Source organism: Excalfactoria chinensis, chromosome 4, assembly GCF_039878825.1.
Source record: "Excalfactoria chinensis isolate bCotChi1 chromosome 4, bCotChi1.hap2, whole genome shotgun sequence".
NCBI lineage: Eukaryota > Metazoa > Chordata > Aves > Galliformes > Phasianidae > Excalfactoria > Excalfactoria chinensis.
In genome coordinates, this window is record NC_092828.1 from 52,638,819 (window position 1) to 52,653,288 (window position 14,470).

Below are 14,470 nucleotides of genomic sequence, written 5' to 3' on the forward strand. Positions count from 1 at the left end.
TTTCCACCGAGTTCACTGTAATTTGCTCAGGTATTTTCTTACTTTGTTTTCTTGCCAGTAAAGTCACAGGTACCAATCTGCCTTCAAGAGGAACAGAATCTGTCTTCTGAATGTGTAGTTTCTTGCTGTATAGTGCGAAAAAAGAATAGACTCTCACAGTGGATTTTTAAAGTTTCAATTTACTTCTATTTTTTGCACAATAACATCATTATTTCCCTACTATCAACGGTGCTGTTACCACAAGCATCTTGTATTCAGAGCACACAGACTTTTGTATTTTGTGGACATATATCTCTCACTCGTGCTATCTTGTCCCGGAAATTTTAACCAAGACTTTTATATTCCAGGAAAATCCTATTACATTGCCCAATTGTAACCCTTCCTTATTTCCTGTTATCAGTAAATTGCTGTTGACTCTTGAACATTTCTAGCTAGTTTTGTTTTTTAAGGCTCAACTCCATAATTATCAGTAGTTGTCTATACTCAGATTTATCTGGAATCCCAAATAACTTTGTTTTCTTTGCTTTTAAAAAGAGAATAAGGAAACCATTTGAGCATGCTGAAATTGGGTGAATTATTTCTTGTGAATGGAAAGCAAGTAAAACTATATTCTGTGTCACTACTAAGATCAGCTTCTAAAACAAAAACTAGCAAGGAGACATCATCAATTTACTGTAATTATACAATACTTATAACTCTCTTTTGTTATGTAAGAAAAAATGTAAAGGAAATGTTGCAATAAACCTGCAAATGGAATTCTTCCCAGATCAGTCCACTGGCTGCAAATCAAATTTGTAACATAAAATTAAAAATGGTAGGAGCTGTCACCCCTACTAGGAAGTACTATATGAAAGCCTTCTAAGCTCTCATTGACATTTCAGTACTGGTACTCCAAGGAAGACTTATGCATATACAACTAAATTGAATGAATATACACCTAAATTGAATTGAATTAGTATTACTTCAGATGGATGAAGATATTCTTCCTGGAAACCCTTTTCTTATGATATAGAAAACAAGCTCTGTTTGGAAAGAGAAGACAATAATTTGAAAGGCCTGTACAGCATGATTTCTTATCCTAGGGGAATGAGAAAAATAGAGTAACAGCCCTTAGACTTTACAAATGGTAAATGGCATCAACTTGTTTAAAAAAATAAAAACAAAAGTGATCAATTTCAGAAAGATAAATTACTGTGCCTGTCTTAATAAAAGCTTATTGTAAATGCTTAATTAAGCTGTCAAAAGTTTTAGCTTATTAATTTCAAGGTAAGCTAAAATACATATATTATAGTGCACTATATTTATTAATATAAATTTCTAGGTGGCTTTTAAATATCTCACATCATGCAGCACTTAAATAGCCTGTTAATGGTAGTACTGGATTTTAGCTAGAACAGAAAAGGTTTTAGGAAGGAAAACATCATTTTGTACGCTTCTACAGATTGCTACTGTGGTACTAGAGTACTATCTGGGATGAAAAGAAAAAAATTATGTTTTCTGCACATATGGGTATAATCAGTCTTCCTTCCCTTAGATAAACCATTTAATGAAAGAGAGCTTTCAAATGCACAAATGCAAGCCAGCGGATTGATTTCACCAAGAATCACAAGGAGCAAATTTTCCATTTTCCATTTCATTTCTTGAAAAGTCCTGCTTTGGGCACTAAAAAAGTATGATTCCAGACAAGAACATGGCACAGAACTGGTCATTTTAGGATCCAACATGGCAGACCACAAGCATCAGCAAAAAATAAAAGGATATGTGGATGGGAATTTTTTTTTTCCCCAACCTCAAAAAAGATGTAACACAGAAAATATACAGAAAAAGCAGTAACAAGTTATGGGAACTTTACCTTGAAAAGAAGAAATTTGTCTTCTTTCTCTTGAGGTTACATTATAAAATGAAGTCCGAGAGTATACATGACCTTGCAGCTGGAGGTATCACAAAAATTTCCATGAGCAAAGCATGATACGTGAGCAAAACAGTTATGCATAGAAAAGAAATCTGATTGTATATTACAAACGTGAACAGTTCCTCCCAGTTCTCGCTTCTGACAATTGACCACGGCGATCCAGTCAATAGGCTATCCAGCTCCCTTCTTTTCTGTTTCGCTAGATGATCAAATGGTGTGAAATGCCTTGGGGAATGGATTGTATCACATGCTCTTCACCTGTATGAAGACAGGAAAAAGGGAATATCATTGCCCTACCTGCTCAATATCTGTCTCAAATTGTTAGGTCTTTGTTCAAGTGGATCTCTAAGCAGTAGATGGCAAATAGTTTCTATTTCAGCTTTTCAGTTCAGCATGTACGGCTGCACTAAGCAACACAAACAGAGCATTTTTATTTATTTACTTTTATAACAGAATTACTGTATAGACACAGGTTGAATAAGAGAGTTGAGCTATATTGTGTTTGACTTTTTCCAGACACACTGCGAAGATACACTGCAAAGATTCTCTCTGTCTTAAAGGCATAACTGAAACACTGAACAGAAATCCTGAAGTTGAGAGAGAAGAAAGATACAGGTTTCCATTACACATGTCAATACTGAATACATATAATACTGAACACATTTTAAAATGTTTTATTTTATATACCTCATTAAATTCAATTTTGCGCACCCTCTCCACTACGCCAGTTGCCCTTTTCCCCTTTTCTTAAGAACCCAGGCAAACTGTGACAGGACGAGGGGAAATGGCCTCAAGTTGCGCCAGGGCAAGTTTAGGTTGGATATTAGGAAGAACTTCTTTACAGAAAGGGTGGTTAGGTACTGGAATGGGCTCCCCAAGGAGGTGGTTGAATCTCCATCCCTGGATGTATTTAAGAGCTGTTTGGATATGGTACTCAGGGATATGATTTAGCAGAGGTTTTTTAGAGATCAGGTACTGGTTAGGCTGCAGTTGAACTTGATCTTCAAGGTCTTTTCCAACCTGGGTAATTCTATGATTCTATATCAGGATTTTTAGTGTTTTGCTGCAAGGTTGCCTTACAAAACAAATAAGGTGTTCCTAATGGTCATACAAAGTATACTATACAGAAGAGAATATTAATGATGAATCTCACAACAGCTCACTGCAAAGTTTTTCCACAAACAACAAAGCCTCAGATTTTGTAGTTATTGTTATGTTGTTATTTTGTTTGTTTGTTTACTACTGGTACCACTTATATAGATGAATCATGATACTAGTCCTGGACACATCCTCATAAACTTGCCATTTACTTCAGTATAGATGGAAAAACAAAAAACATAAGTTACATAAGCAACAAAGCACATTGTTACAATTATAACTGGGGGTTGGACTTGGCAGTCTCCAGTGGTTCCTTCCAACCCCTACAATTCTGTGATTCTGTAATATCTTATACTTGAGAGCCTACACTTAATAGGAGATATTTGGATCATGGTATAACTTAATTCATTTGTTTAAAGCTTACATATTCCAATTTATATCGCAGAAATTACAGTGCATAAGATAATTTGCCTAAAGTAGAGGAAGTGGACGGAAGATAGAAACTTTCCCTCTTACCACAGTGCTCAATGTGTGATATAGCTTACTTGAAAACAGCATAGCTAGCTGACATCTGTTGCTACTTACCTCTGGCATGGACCACAATAGCCACTATTTCTGTTTCAAGGACCTATCTTTGACTACTTTTGCTATGCCTTATGCTACTACCTACATTACTTGCTGCAGAGGCCTTTATTTTTTTCCTTTCCTCATATCAAATTACATTCAATTTCTTTTATCCACAAGCTTTAGAAAATCAGATTTGTCACAGAGATTTCCTTTGCTTGGGCAGCGCAGATAGCAACAAGTATAACACAGACATGGATCCAAAAGAAACTGGTGTTCCATCTTCCCTACCCAAAAAATCTTATGATTTTCACTCCAGACCACCCATTGTGTATCTACCAAGAATTAATTGGGTAACTGCTTTTGAAGTTCAGGATGTTCTGGAAATTCCTTATATGCTCCATGCAGACATTTGCCAGTTTACATATTTCATAATACCTGTGCAACAATTCATTAGGCTGTTAGACAGCCTTAAAGGAATAAATGATTATCAGATGAACTGCTGACTGAATATTGCTTTTTTTGCCAGTTAATCAATGAACTGAGCTACTGAAGGAAAATCCTAGTAAGCATTCACTTCTTATTCACTTATTCAGCGAGGATTATTTTTTTCTTTGAAGCTGTAAGACTCCATAAAATATCATTTCAAAAAGCAGAATAAAGGAAATCCGTATACACACATTTACAAGAGATTTTGTTTACCTTTACCATAGACTGCACGAGTTGAAAATGTTGTGCGTATAGGTAGTTGGATTTATTTAGATATCAACTGGATGAAAAAGGAAAATAGGAAAGAGGGTAGTTAGAAGAAAAGCAATATTACAGTTTCAGCCTAAAGTAGGGAAAACTAGAGTAGTAAATGGAAGATGAATGCCCTTTAAAACCTCAGTTTTGTTTTTTTTTTAAATTACTTATAGTAGAAGCTCAGAAGCCTACTGAGCTTCAAGGAAGGTTATTTACCATTGTTACTGCATCATCACAGCTTGTTTCAACTGGCAGGTTTGATTTTTGTCTTTTTATATACATATTTATATTTATACTTTTATATATAAAGCGCCTATCACCTGATTGATAAACATTCTTTGGAACCATTCTGATGGCAGGGGTAAGAACAGGAGTCAGCCTGTTAGTACCTCAGCCTACTGAGCTTCAAGGAAGGTTATTTACCATTGTTACCGCATCATCACAGCTTGTTTCAACTGGCAGATATCTCCCAGTCTTCAAAGTCATGCTAGCTTGTGGGCAAGTTCCATGGCAGAGAAAGATGCTACAGGAGATAAGAGAGGATATGATCTTGATGAGTTACAACAGATTTTTTTGCCTCAGTTTTAGAAATCACACACACAAAAATGAATGAATAAATAAATAAATAAAAATGGAGAGAATACAGCCTAGAGGGTTGTGGAAAACCAGTAGTTTTCAGCATCAAGACATTTCCCTAATCTCTTTGCTAAGCTAATTTCTATTCTTCCTATGACATCTTAACAATTTGATTGTTCATTATGTAGTTCTATTACTTCACTTATATTCAGCATTTCAAAAAAAATTGCATGATCGTGAATATAGACATGAGGATTTTTTCCTCCTAATTGTATGCATACATCATGTCTTTGGATTGTCTACCTCATTCACAGGTATATTCACAACATTATTTCAAGTAGTTTTTTCTCTCAATGTTGTCTTCAAAGGCATGGTAGAAAAGAGGCATAAACCACTAGAAGGAAATTTAATGTGAGAGGAAAGTCCTAAACTGCTTCTGTATTCAGTGGTGCCAAATACTTTCTCAACCAAAAGGTTTCTCAAGACAGGTATACAAAAACATGTACATGTCTTACAAGTGCTGCTTTTTCAGAAGAAATGCGACTTAGAGATGATTGGGAAGAATCCAATTTGGACTATGTTTCTCTTGTTCCTGTTATCAGGTGTATCCTGACATCCACATTGGAAGTCAAACTCCACTGACAATTTAACACACATGGATACAAATAGTCTTTCCAGAAAAGCTGTATCAATCTGGGAAGATTTGAAAAACAGATTGCATTTAGGTCGTTTCCCAAGCCCGTATGTAAACGGTGCTAAGATCCATATTCCACAGAGGCATTTTCTCAAATATTTTGCCCTTACTTCTATTGTGTTGTTCTTGATTACTCACATTGATTGATTTGAGCTGTATCAAGAAATAGATTAGAAATTGATTTCTGCTTTGAGTCATTAAGGCTGTTACTTTAATTGTTCTATCAAGATTTTCCAATATATCTCTAAGGAATTATTATCATATCATATCATAGTATCATAGTATTGTGCGAGTTGGAAGGGACCTTAGAGATCATCGAGTCCAACTCCCGGGATTCGAGCCCTCTGTGTAGCAGAGCGGCACTTCTACCCCCTGCTCCACAGGGGGGGATTCGAACCCGGGCCCCCTGGTGTTGCAAACGGGAATTCTACCGCTGCGCCACCGGAGGCACACAATTATATAATTATAATTTATATTTATTATAATATATAAATTATAATTTATTTCACAATGGATGGATTCCATGACACTCTCTTTTTAATTTTTTAATTATTTCATGCTTTCATTAATTTGCTGTTAATGTGAGATGTTTGAAAATTAATCAGTTTTGCCAAGGACAGAATGCATTTTATTTTGTGAAGTTATCTGCTAGCCAATGTTGACACAATTTCTGACCATGAAATGTGCGTGTTTCAATCATCTGAAGGTACTACTTTAAATAACTTAGTTTGTAATTTTCTTTTGAGTATACTTCCCTATCACTAGTTGTGTTTCAATTTAAAATCACTCAGAAAAGAATGGTCTTGACCATTCAGTTCTAACACTTTTCAACATTTGTAATGGATTTTTTCCCCACCTTTTCAATATCTCATGGTTCATGGCCAGTGCACATTAACTTTCATAGCAGTACTGAAATCAACACACAGTTTACATTTTATGGAACACGTTTCACATAAGTAAACTGCCTTGCAAGCCTTGAATAAATTAAAAACAAAACAAAAGAAAACAACAACAACAAAAATGTTTCCCAAAGCATAACAGCTACCAAAGGAAAATTTCAAGAATGTTCAGTCATGTTCTTTATAGGACTGTTTTTCATTCTGGATTGAGATTACAGCACAACCTATGCCTGCTTGCAGAGAATATTCAGGGACTGAAGTTGATAAGATGATATCACGCACGTTAGCAAGGGTTTCTCAGCTAATTTCCCTGATCAAAAGGCAAATATGGTAGAGCTGCTATCCTCACCTCCAGTCATTCCATCCTAGTTCCCTTTGCCCTTGGCTTAGTCCAAACATTTCTGCAGCAAAAATGTAAAACATACCAGGCAATGATGCAGATTAAAACGAATCTAGAAAAAAGAACAGAAATCTTTAAAAAAAAAAAAAAAAAGGAAACTGTAGGAAACTGTAACATAAAACCAGTTCAAAATACAACTGTAATAACTGCAAATACTTCAAAATAACTGTGAGGTTGAGGTGCTGCTACTGGCCCTGGTTCACAGAATTGTACAGTTTTCCCTAAAGTTTAAGTCTTGTTTCTGATAAAGTATCTAGACACTCTGATCCTTTCTGAAGTTTATATTAAGTACCTAATTAACTGCTGACAGAATATATGAAAGGACCTAATACTAAAACAGAGGGATTTATAGTTACTTTTATTTACAGTTCTCATGTTACATGACAATGTTTTCTAAAAATTGATTTTGCACAGTATCTGAACGCCAAAGTGATAAGGACATGATAATGCAATTTCAGTTACAAAGAAACATTGCTTAATAATATTATTATTGTCATTTCTAAAGAAACATTTTTTGATTAGTTAGGTACCAGTCTAGCTGTGTTACTAGATGAGGGATATTTTTTCTACAGAAACAGAACAGAGCAACAAAGCACAAATTTCACTCCTCAGTTTCAAGAATGGGTGCCTGTATACACAAATTCTCGTAGTGAATACAGGGGAGATGAAGTTTGAATTATGTAGCCCTGTCTGAAAAATATTTCAAAGCTAATAAAAACAAAAGGATTAGGGATAATGCTCAATGCTTTCCAGAATAACTTAAGAATTGTGATAAGAAAGTAATAAAAGGAGGAAGAAAAACAAGATAAACGTTGCATTAAGAATAATCCAAAAGTAATACTGAAAAATCAGCAGTGGCAGCGATACTGAAATCTACATACAATAATTGTCACACGCATCCAGGAGTAGGAAAAAAAAAAGAAAGAAAGAAAGAAAAACAACCTCTTTTATATCTACATCGTATATAAGAAAGCAAATGACCCATCATTTTTACCAAATTTAGCAGCAGTCACATCAGATATTATTCTGTGTTTGGTCCTACTGGTCAATGAGCTTGCGGTTCAGGAGTTTCCCTTGTAAGCAAAGATCCTGCACTGCACTGAGAGCAACAAATCACAGAGAAATTATCTTCTATCAATTTTCTTTCACATACATTCAACCTGAATTCAACAGAGGTAACCCAGACATCATTGACAGGGGAAACAGAAAGTGATTTTTTTTTTTTTTAATATGTTAACAGCAAATGGAGGACCAAATGTAACACTGATCTGTTACTTGATGAGAATGATCTCTTCACAAGGAGTGATGTTTCAGACAGGTACAAAAGACGACCCTGGTAATTACAGGCCTGTCAGTTTCACTTCAGTACCTGTACAGATCACAAAGGCTATTCTGGGAGTTGCTGGAAAATACTTGAAAGACAATACAGTCAATCACACTATACAGACAACAAGTTTATAAGGTTAATTATCTTAATTTCCTTTAATTATGAGGTTACTCATCTTGGTTGACTAAAGGAAACCAGTTGATGTTTTGGATTTCAACAACACTTTCAGTGCTGTTTTTTACAGCATCCTTCTGTACAAAATGTCCGGTGCACAGCCATAAAAGTACATAACACAATGGATGAACAATTGGCTGACTGGTAATTCTCACAAAAAATCAGATTACATCAGACTGCCAGCCAGTCACCAGTGGGAATCTGCAGGGCTCTCAAAATATGAATTTCTTCATAATCAACTCATCATATAACATACTTTTTTTTCAGGTAAGAAAAAATATTATAAACAAGAGGTAAATTAAAGTTTACAAGTTCTTCATTAACCGACACCCCCAAATCCTTCTCCTTGGTTTGCTTGCAAACCAGTTTTTGCACAGACTGTAATTACTTTTAGGACTGCCCCAACTGATGTGCAGGACCTCACACTTGGCTTTGTTGAAATTGATCGAGTTGGAATGGGCCCACCTGTATGGTATCCCTTCCCTCTAGTGAGTCAACTGCACCACTCAGCTTGGTGTTATCTCTAAACCCACTGAAGGTACACTCAATGCCGCTGTCCATGTTGCCTTCAAAGCTGTTAAAGAACACTGGTCCCAGCATCAGTCCCTGAGAAACACCAGTCTTGCCACCAGTCTCCACTCGAACAATAAGCTGTTGACCACAACTCTGAGTGCAACCATCCAGCTAGTAGTCCATCCATCAAATCCATTTTTCTCTGCCAAAAAGACAGCATCAAATGCTTTGCACAAGTCCAGGTAGATGACATCAGTTGCTCTTCCTTTATCGACTGACATCATAAATTCATCATAAAAGGTCACCAAGTTTGTATGATATGATTTACCCTTGGTGAAGTCATGTTGGTTACCACCTATCACCTTACCTTTATGTGCATTAGAAGGGTATTCAGGAGGATATGCTCCATGATCTTATCAGGTACAGAAGTGAGACCAACTGGCCTGTAACTCCCCAGATCTTTTTTTTTTTTTTTTTAACCCCTTCCTGAAAAAGGGGGTTATGTTTCCCCTCTTCCAGTCAATAAGAACTTCAGCAGAATGGAAAAGGGGAAACATTACCGCCATGTTCCTTATATTATTCTTTGAAACTTTTTTCATCTATGGAATCTAGGAGCATACAAAAAAAAAAAATTAAAAAAAAATAAATATATATATATGTGTGTGTGTGTATAGAAGGAAAGATGCATGGCATATTATTTTTATTACAAGAGTTATTTTTTCTTGAATTTACAGTTGGCATTTCATAGCCCATTAAAAACACAACTGTCATCAATAAAGTTATTTTACTATATTTATTTTCATTACTAACTGCTCATTCCATGTGGAATTTAGATCTCATTCTCTAGACATTTGATGGTAAAATTGCATTGACTAAAAGGCTAAAAGAATTTTTTTTTTTTTAATGTACTAGACATTTAATAATTATGGTCTGTAGCCTTTCATGATTTAAGAAACTAAGGCCATCTCTAGAAATTACATTTAAGACATCTCCTAAGTAAAATTCCAAGCAGCTGCTTTTCACTAAAAACAACAAATTGTTTTCTTTCAGTAGTTAGTATAAAATGCTGTTATTGTTGGTTTCATTCCAACCAAAAACATGCATCTGCTGCACAAAACTCTATCTTTGACATTCATCAGACTACCAACAAAAGTGTAAAATAGCAAGCTGCCACAAGAATCAAGGAAAAGTAAGTGATTATTTACTTGCTTTTAATTTACTTGCTTTCCCTGATGTTGTTAAACCTGAGGGTGGCAACCAAAACTCATTTAAATTACAGTATTCAGTAGTTTCATCTTTGTAGAATGACAAAAAGCATTCTAAAAAGGAAACTTTACCTGAATGATGCTTTCATTTCTCCTTGCAGAAGGTACAAAAGGAAGGAGTTACCCAAGGGTATTCTGTGCTGGAAACAGGAGAAAGAGGGAAATATGTCTACAAGTAGAAAATTACAAAGCATACTTGGACAAGGCACGTTCAGACCCAGAAGAACACAGACTGCTATATAACTCAGTACCTCTAAAAATGACCTTAAGTGATAATATGGGCATAGCAGTGAGAAATTCAAACACCAGTGAAGGCATAATAGAATTTCTTCTCCAGCTCTATTACATCTGGTTTCTGCAAACTGCATTTAAGAAAAATGAGTGGGAGAGCCAGGATTTTCAAAAACACCTCACATTATTTTTATCCTCAGCATCTCTGTAGCAGAAAAGAATTGATCACTGCTGTAGATGTCCATAGGGCCTAGAAGCTACCTATTCATACACAGCTGTACATGGTTTTATATCAGTGTTCCTCATCATAACATCACATAGAGCACTGGGAGTTAAAGTGTTAATGATCCAGTTCCATGGATTGTGAATCGTTCCGGGTACTCCGCTCTCAGAAGAAAAGAACTACACACCCCAAGGGACTTCACATTTCCAATTTCTGTTTAGAGGGAAAGAAAAACTGTTTGGCCATCACAAGACCTCTTTTTCCTTTCTGCTTGTCCAGGCTAGCAGTCTCACTTCGAGCATGACAGTAAGGCCTTCCGTTTTTGAACACTCTCCCTCTCTCTCATTTTATTTCATTTATGAGCTTCAATTTCAGTTATATTGTTATCTTGTATTCTGGTATGTTTTCTAGTAAATTAGCTTTCCTCCTCAGATTGTTGCTGTTGTTTTGCTTCTAGGACTATCTCCCTACCCCTCCCCTTTTACCTCATGCCCAGGTTGTGGGTTCATTGGTCCTCCAACCCCATTAAGTCAAGAAACCAGGCCAAGCCAGCCTGTAAAACACTGATATTTATTTACTGATTTGAACGTAGTTCTCAAATCGTGTCATGCTAGAAAGCAAAAAAACTTATTCTGTGAAGTATTCTTCCCTATTAGGTATACACCAGATAATGAGGCTCCTGTTCATTAGGCAGAACCTTTTAATTTCAATAGAATGAAGAACTCTAAACCACCCCTATATACGATCATCCTATTTAAACTGAATCAACAGCATGCTGTTTATCATTTAAGTTCCCTTAAGATGCCTTTTCCTTTTGACTGACAGGTATACAGATTAAATCAATTCAAAATAATTCATTAAAAAAAACCAACAAAACAGAACAAAAACACAACAAAACCAGTTCTATTCAACTGAGCATTTCTTTCAGGAAATAAAAACAAAACCAAAAAAAAAAAAAACAAAAAACAAACAAACAAAAAAAAAAAAAAACAAGGAAAACTCAAATATTTGTAATAAATCATCTTAGTTTAATTTCCTTATTATTTCCCAAATATTTTTTTTCATTTCCTTAAATGCAGTTCTGTTCTTTGCATTTCAGGTTTACAACAATCTTACATAAATTACATTACTCTTTGCAACAATCAGAGAGGTCAACACCGTGGAAGAGCAATACAGGAGCACATTAGCAAGGGGACAAGTACAAACGTAAAGGTGCTCACCCTCTCCAGAGACCTATACTCACAAGAAAACTCCTCAAGGAATGAATTCCCAAACAAAAAACATTCCATGGTCACAGTCAGACCTTAAATGAGGTCTAAAAGAGGTGGAGCCAGGCTCCACGCCATTCCAGTCAGAGAGGTGAATTACCTTCACCTGTGTTCCCAAGGCTGACTGGATTTTATCACCAGGTTTTCAATCAGTGGTTCAAGCCATGACTCAGCAGCTACCATATGCTCCTCCAAAAAGATATTTGAGAGTGAAACTTAGAAAATTAAAGATTTTACATTAAAAGCTATGTTTCCATTATGTGAAAAGCAGGCTACTTTGGCCTCAGGTCTAGAATTTCAGACAGCAATAAGCATTTGTTCTTGGAAAGTATCACTACTAGGTGATAAGCTTGTGTCATTTTTTTATTATTATTATTTTTTTATTTTTTCCTTAAGAAAAATCTTTATGTACTATAAAATGGCAGGTTAGTTTTACTATGTAAGTATCAATTTCTGTGAAAAGATACTGAATCTAGCTCAATAATATCAGAAAATGTATTAATATTTATTAATAAAAATGATTGTGTATATTAAATCTGCATGTACAGATATGAAATGTGGACTAATGCATGATAGTTAAAAGAACTCACCTTTCATTCAGGCTAAAACAATCAGGCAGCTGGAGCTTATTTAGTCCTAGCATATTCTCATCAGACAACCGCTGGGCATTCTGCTCTTCTGTAAAAAACATCAAACACTTTTTCAAAAATAAGTGACAGAGAATAAAATTAGCTGATTTTCCATATCTAGAAACACCTTCAGCAATACATTATTCATTGAATTACGTACTGAATTTATTGAAAGAATTCTTGGTACAGTTCAGTTAAATTGACTTTCTATATCTTACACAAATACTATGAGACAAAGTACTTGCAATGTTTTACTTTAAAGTTACCTTGTATGCAGTATTCTGTATAGTAACTGATAGAAGTGTATCTCTAGATTAATAACGTGAGTATAATACTCCAAATAATTTTAATGATACTATATCGAATCAACAACGGGATATTCAAAGCAGAATTGAATAAAATACATAACTGCAATTGTCAGATTCAGCCTGGATAAACATCTTTTAAAAGCCATATTTGGTCCTTTTTTAGGTGTTAAGATACACCTAAGAAAGATTAAGATGGTGCTATCTACAGAAGCACCTAATGAAGTGGCATCCTGTCAGTGTATATTAAGTGTTATCTACTTTTGATATGCCATTCATATGACACTTGCTAAACTTCTGGAGTATTATTGTAAGTTTTAGATTTTGTTCCCTATCCTTATTTTGTTAGAAGTGTGACCTCTAGAAACAGGCCCTGAAATCTAGACAGCTCTTCTTCTGCAAACTCCTTAACTATCAACTCATTTGTCTTGGTCCAGGACAGAGGAGAAACAGAAATTCTATGAAAAACAGCCACATCTGCTGTAGTGACATGGAAACTAGGATCAGTTCCTAGGACTTGCAGAAGGTGGTGAAGAGGTTACAAATGTATAAGAAAAAGTTTGTGAAATCTGCCAGTTATAGAGAATGCTCTAGATTTCCATCTTATAAAAGAGCAAGTTGATTATAAATCAAGGGAGAAAAAAGAAAAAAAAAAAAAAAAAAAAAAAAGAAAAAAAAAAAAAGGTTATTTTGGAAAGCAGCAAAGAGAATAAAGAGAATAGAGGAATTTTTGCATCTTGTATGCTTTGTCTGCAAGAGTGCCATTTAGTTTTATGTGCAATTGTTAAATCCATATGTGTATGCAAACAAAATTATTTCATTTATCAACTCTGTGATAAATCCTGTTTTAACATAATCCAGCTTCATTCACACAATGTATTATTTACTTCCCTACACCCATAGTTCATTTAGCAGTTATGAAACCTGGATATTTCAATGCATATGGTATCACTTTGTGGTCATTTAACCATAAACTCAGGAGTGTATGTCAAAAGCAGTGACAGCTCCAATTCCATTTACATCACTGTAATTTTGAAGCAGGTCAACATCCTTTCCAAGACCTTTCTAATGAGTTTTTGATGAATTAATGTGCAATTTATATGCGCAGTATGAGGATGACATTATTTAAAGGTTTGTTTTCAATTGTGTGCATGTTTGAGGTGAGTTTGTGCATCAGTCCAGTAAAACTACTTTTGATTACAGAATCTTCTTAAGAACACAGCAGTACCATGTTCTACTGTACACATTTTCTTAGTCTCCATTCTGTTCTTTCTTTTCACAAAGAGTATGATAAGGTTTATTTATCTATTTCCACATCTATCTGCGAACATTTAGTCCTTCATTTGAACATATTTTCTAAAGCTTCACTGATAATTCTAGAAATAATTAATCACATTTATAATTATTTCAAGTTACTTTTAGTTAAGCAAACTGTAACAGTAAAGACTGTGCAGAACGTGTCAAAACATACAGTAATAAATGTTTCTTTTGAAATATTGTAAACTGAACTTGTTAATCAGTTATCTAGTGAAAATCTGTCCCAGCCTTGCAAACAGGGAAATCCTCTTATAGATTGAATATAGAACAACTATTAGATAAATAGTATTTTTCATGCCCAGAAAACCAAACACAAACAGCACTATTAAAC

General features: G+C 35.0%; 1 long non-coding RNA gene across 1 annotated transcript in view; it reads right to left on the reverse strand.

The window, feature by feature from the left end:
• Positions 1–312: 312 nt before the first annotated feature.
• Positions 313–14,470, reverse strand: part of LOC140251868 (uncharacterized) — a 28,402-nt gene continuing 14,244 nt past the window's right edge. Inside the window, exons 2-7 of the long non-coding RNA XR_011903479.1 lie at positions 12,479–12,566; positions 10,239–10,306; positions 7,882–7,986; positions 6,837–6,939; positions 4,742–4,841; positions 313–2,170 (exon numbers count right to left, since the gene is read on the reverse strand). This is a non-coding gene — a long non-coding RNA (uncharacterized lncRNA). The remainder of the gene's footprint in view (positions 2,171–4,741; positions 4,842–6,836; positions 6,940–7,881; positions 7,987–10,238; positions 10,307–12,478; positions 12,567–14,470) is intronic.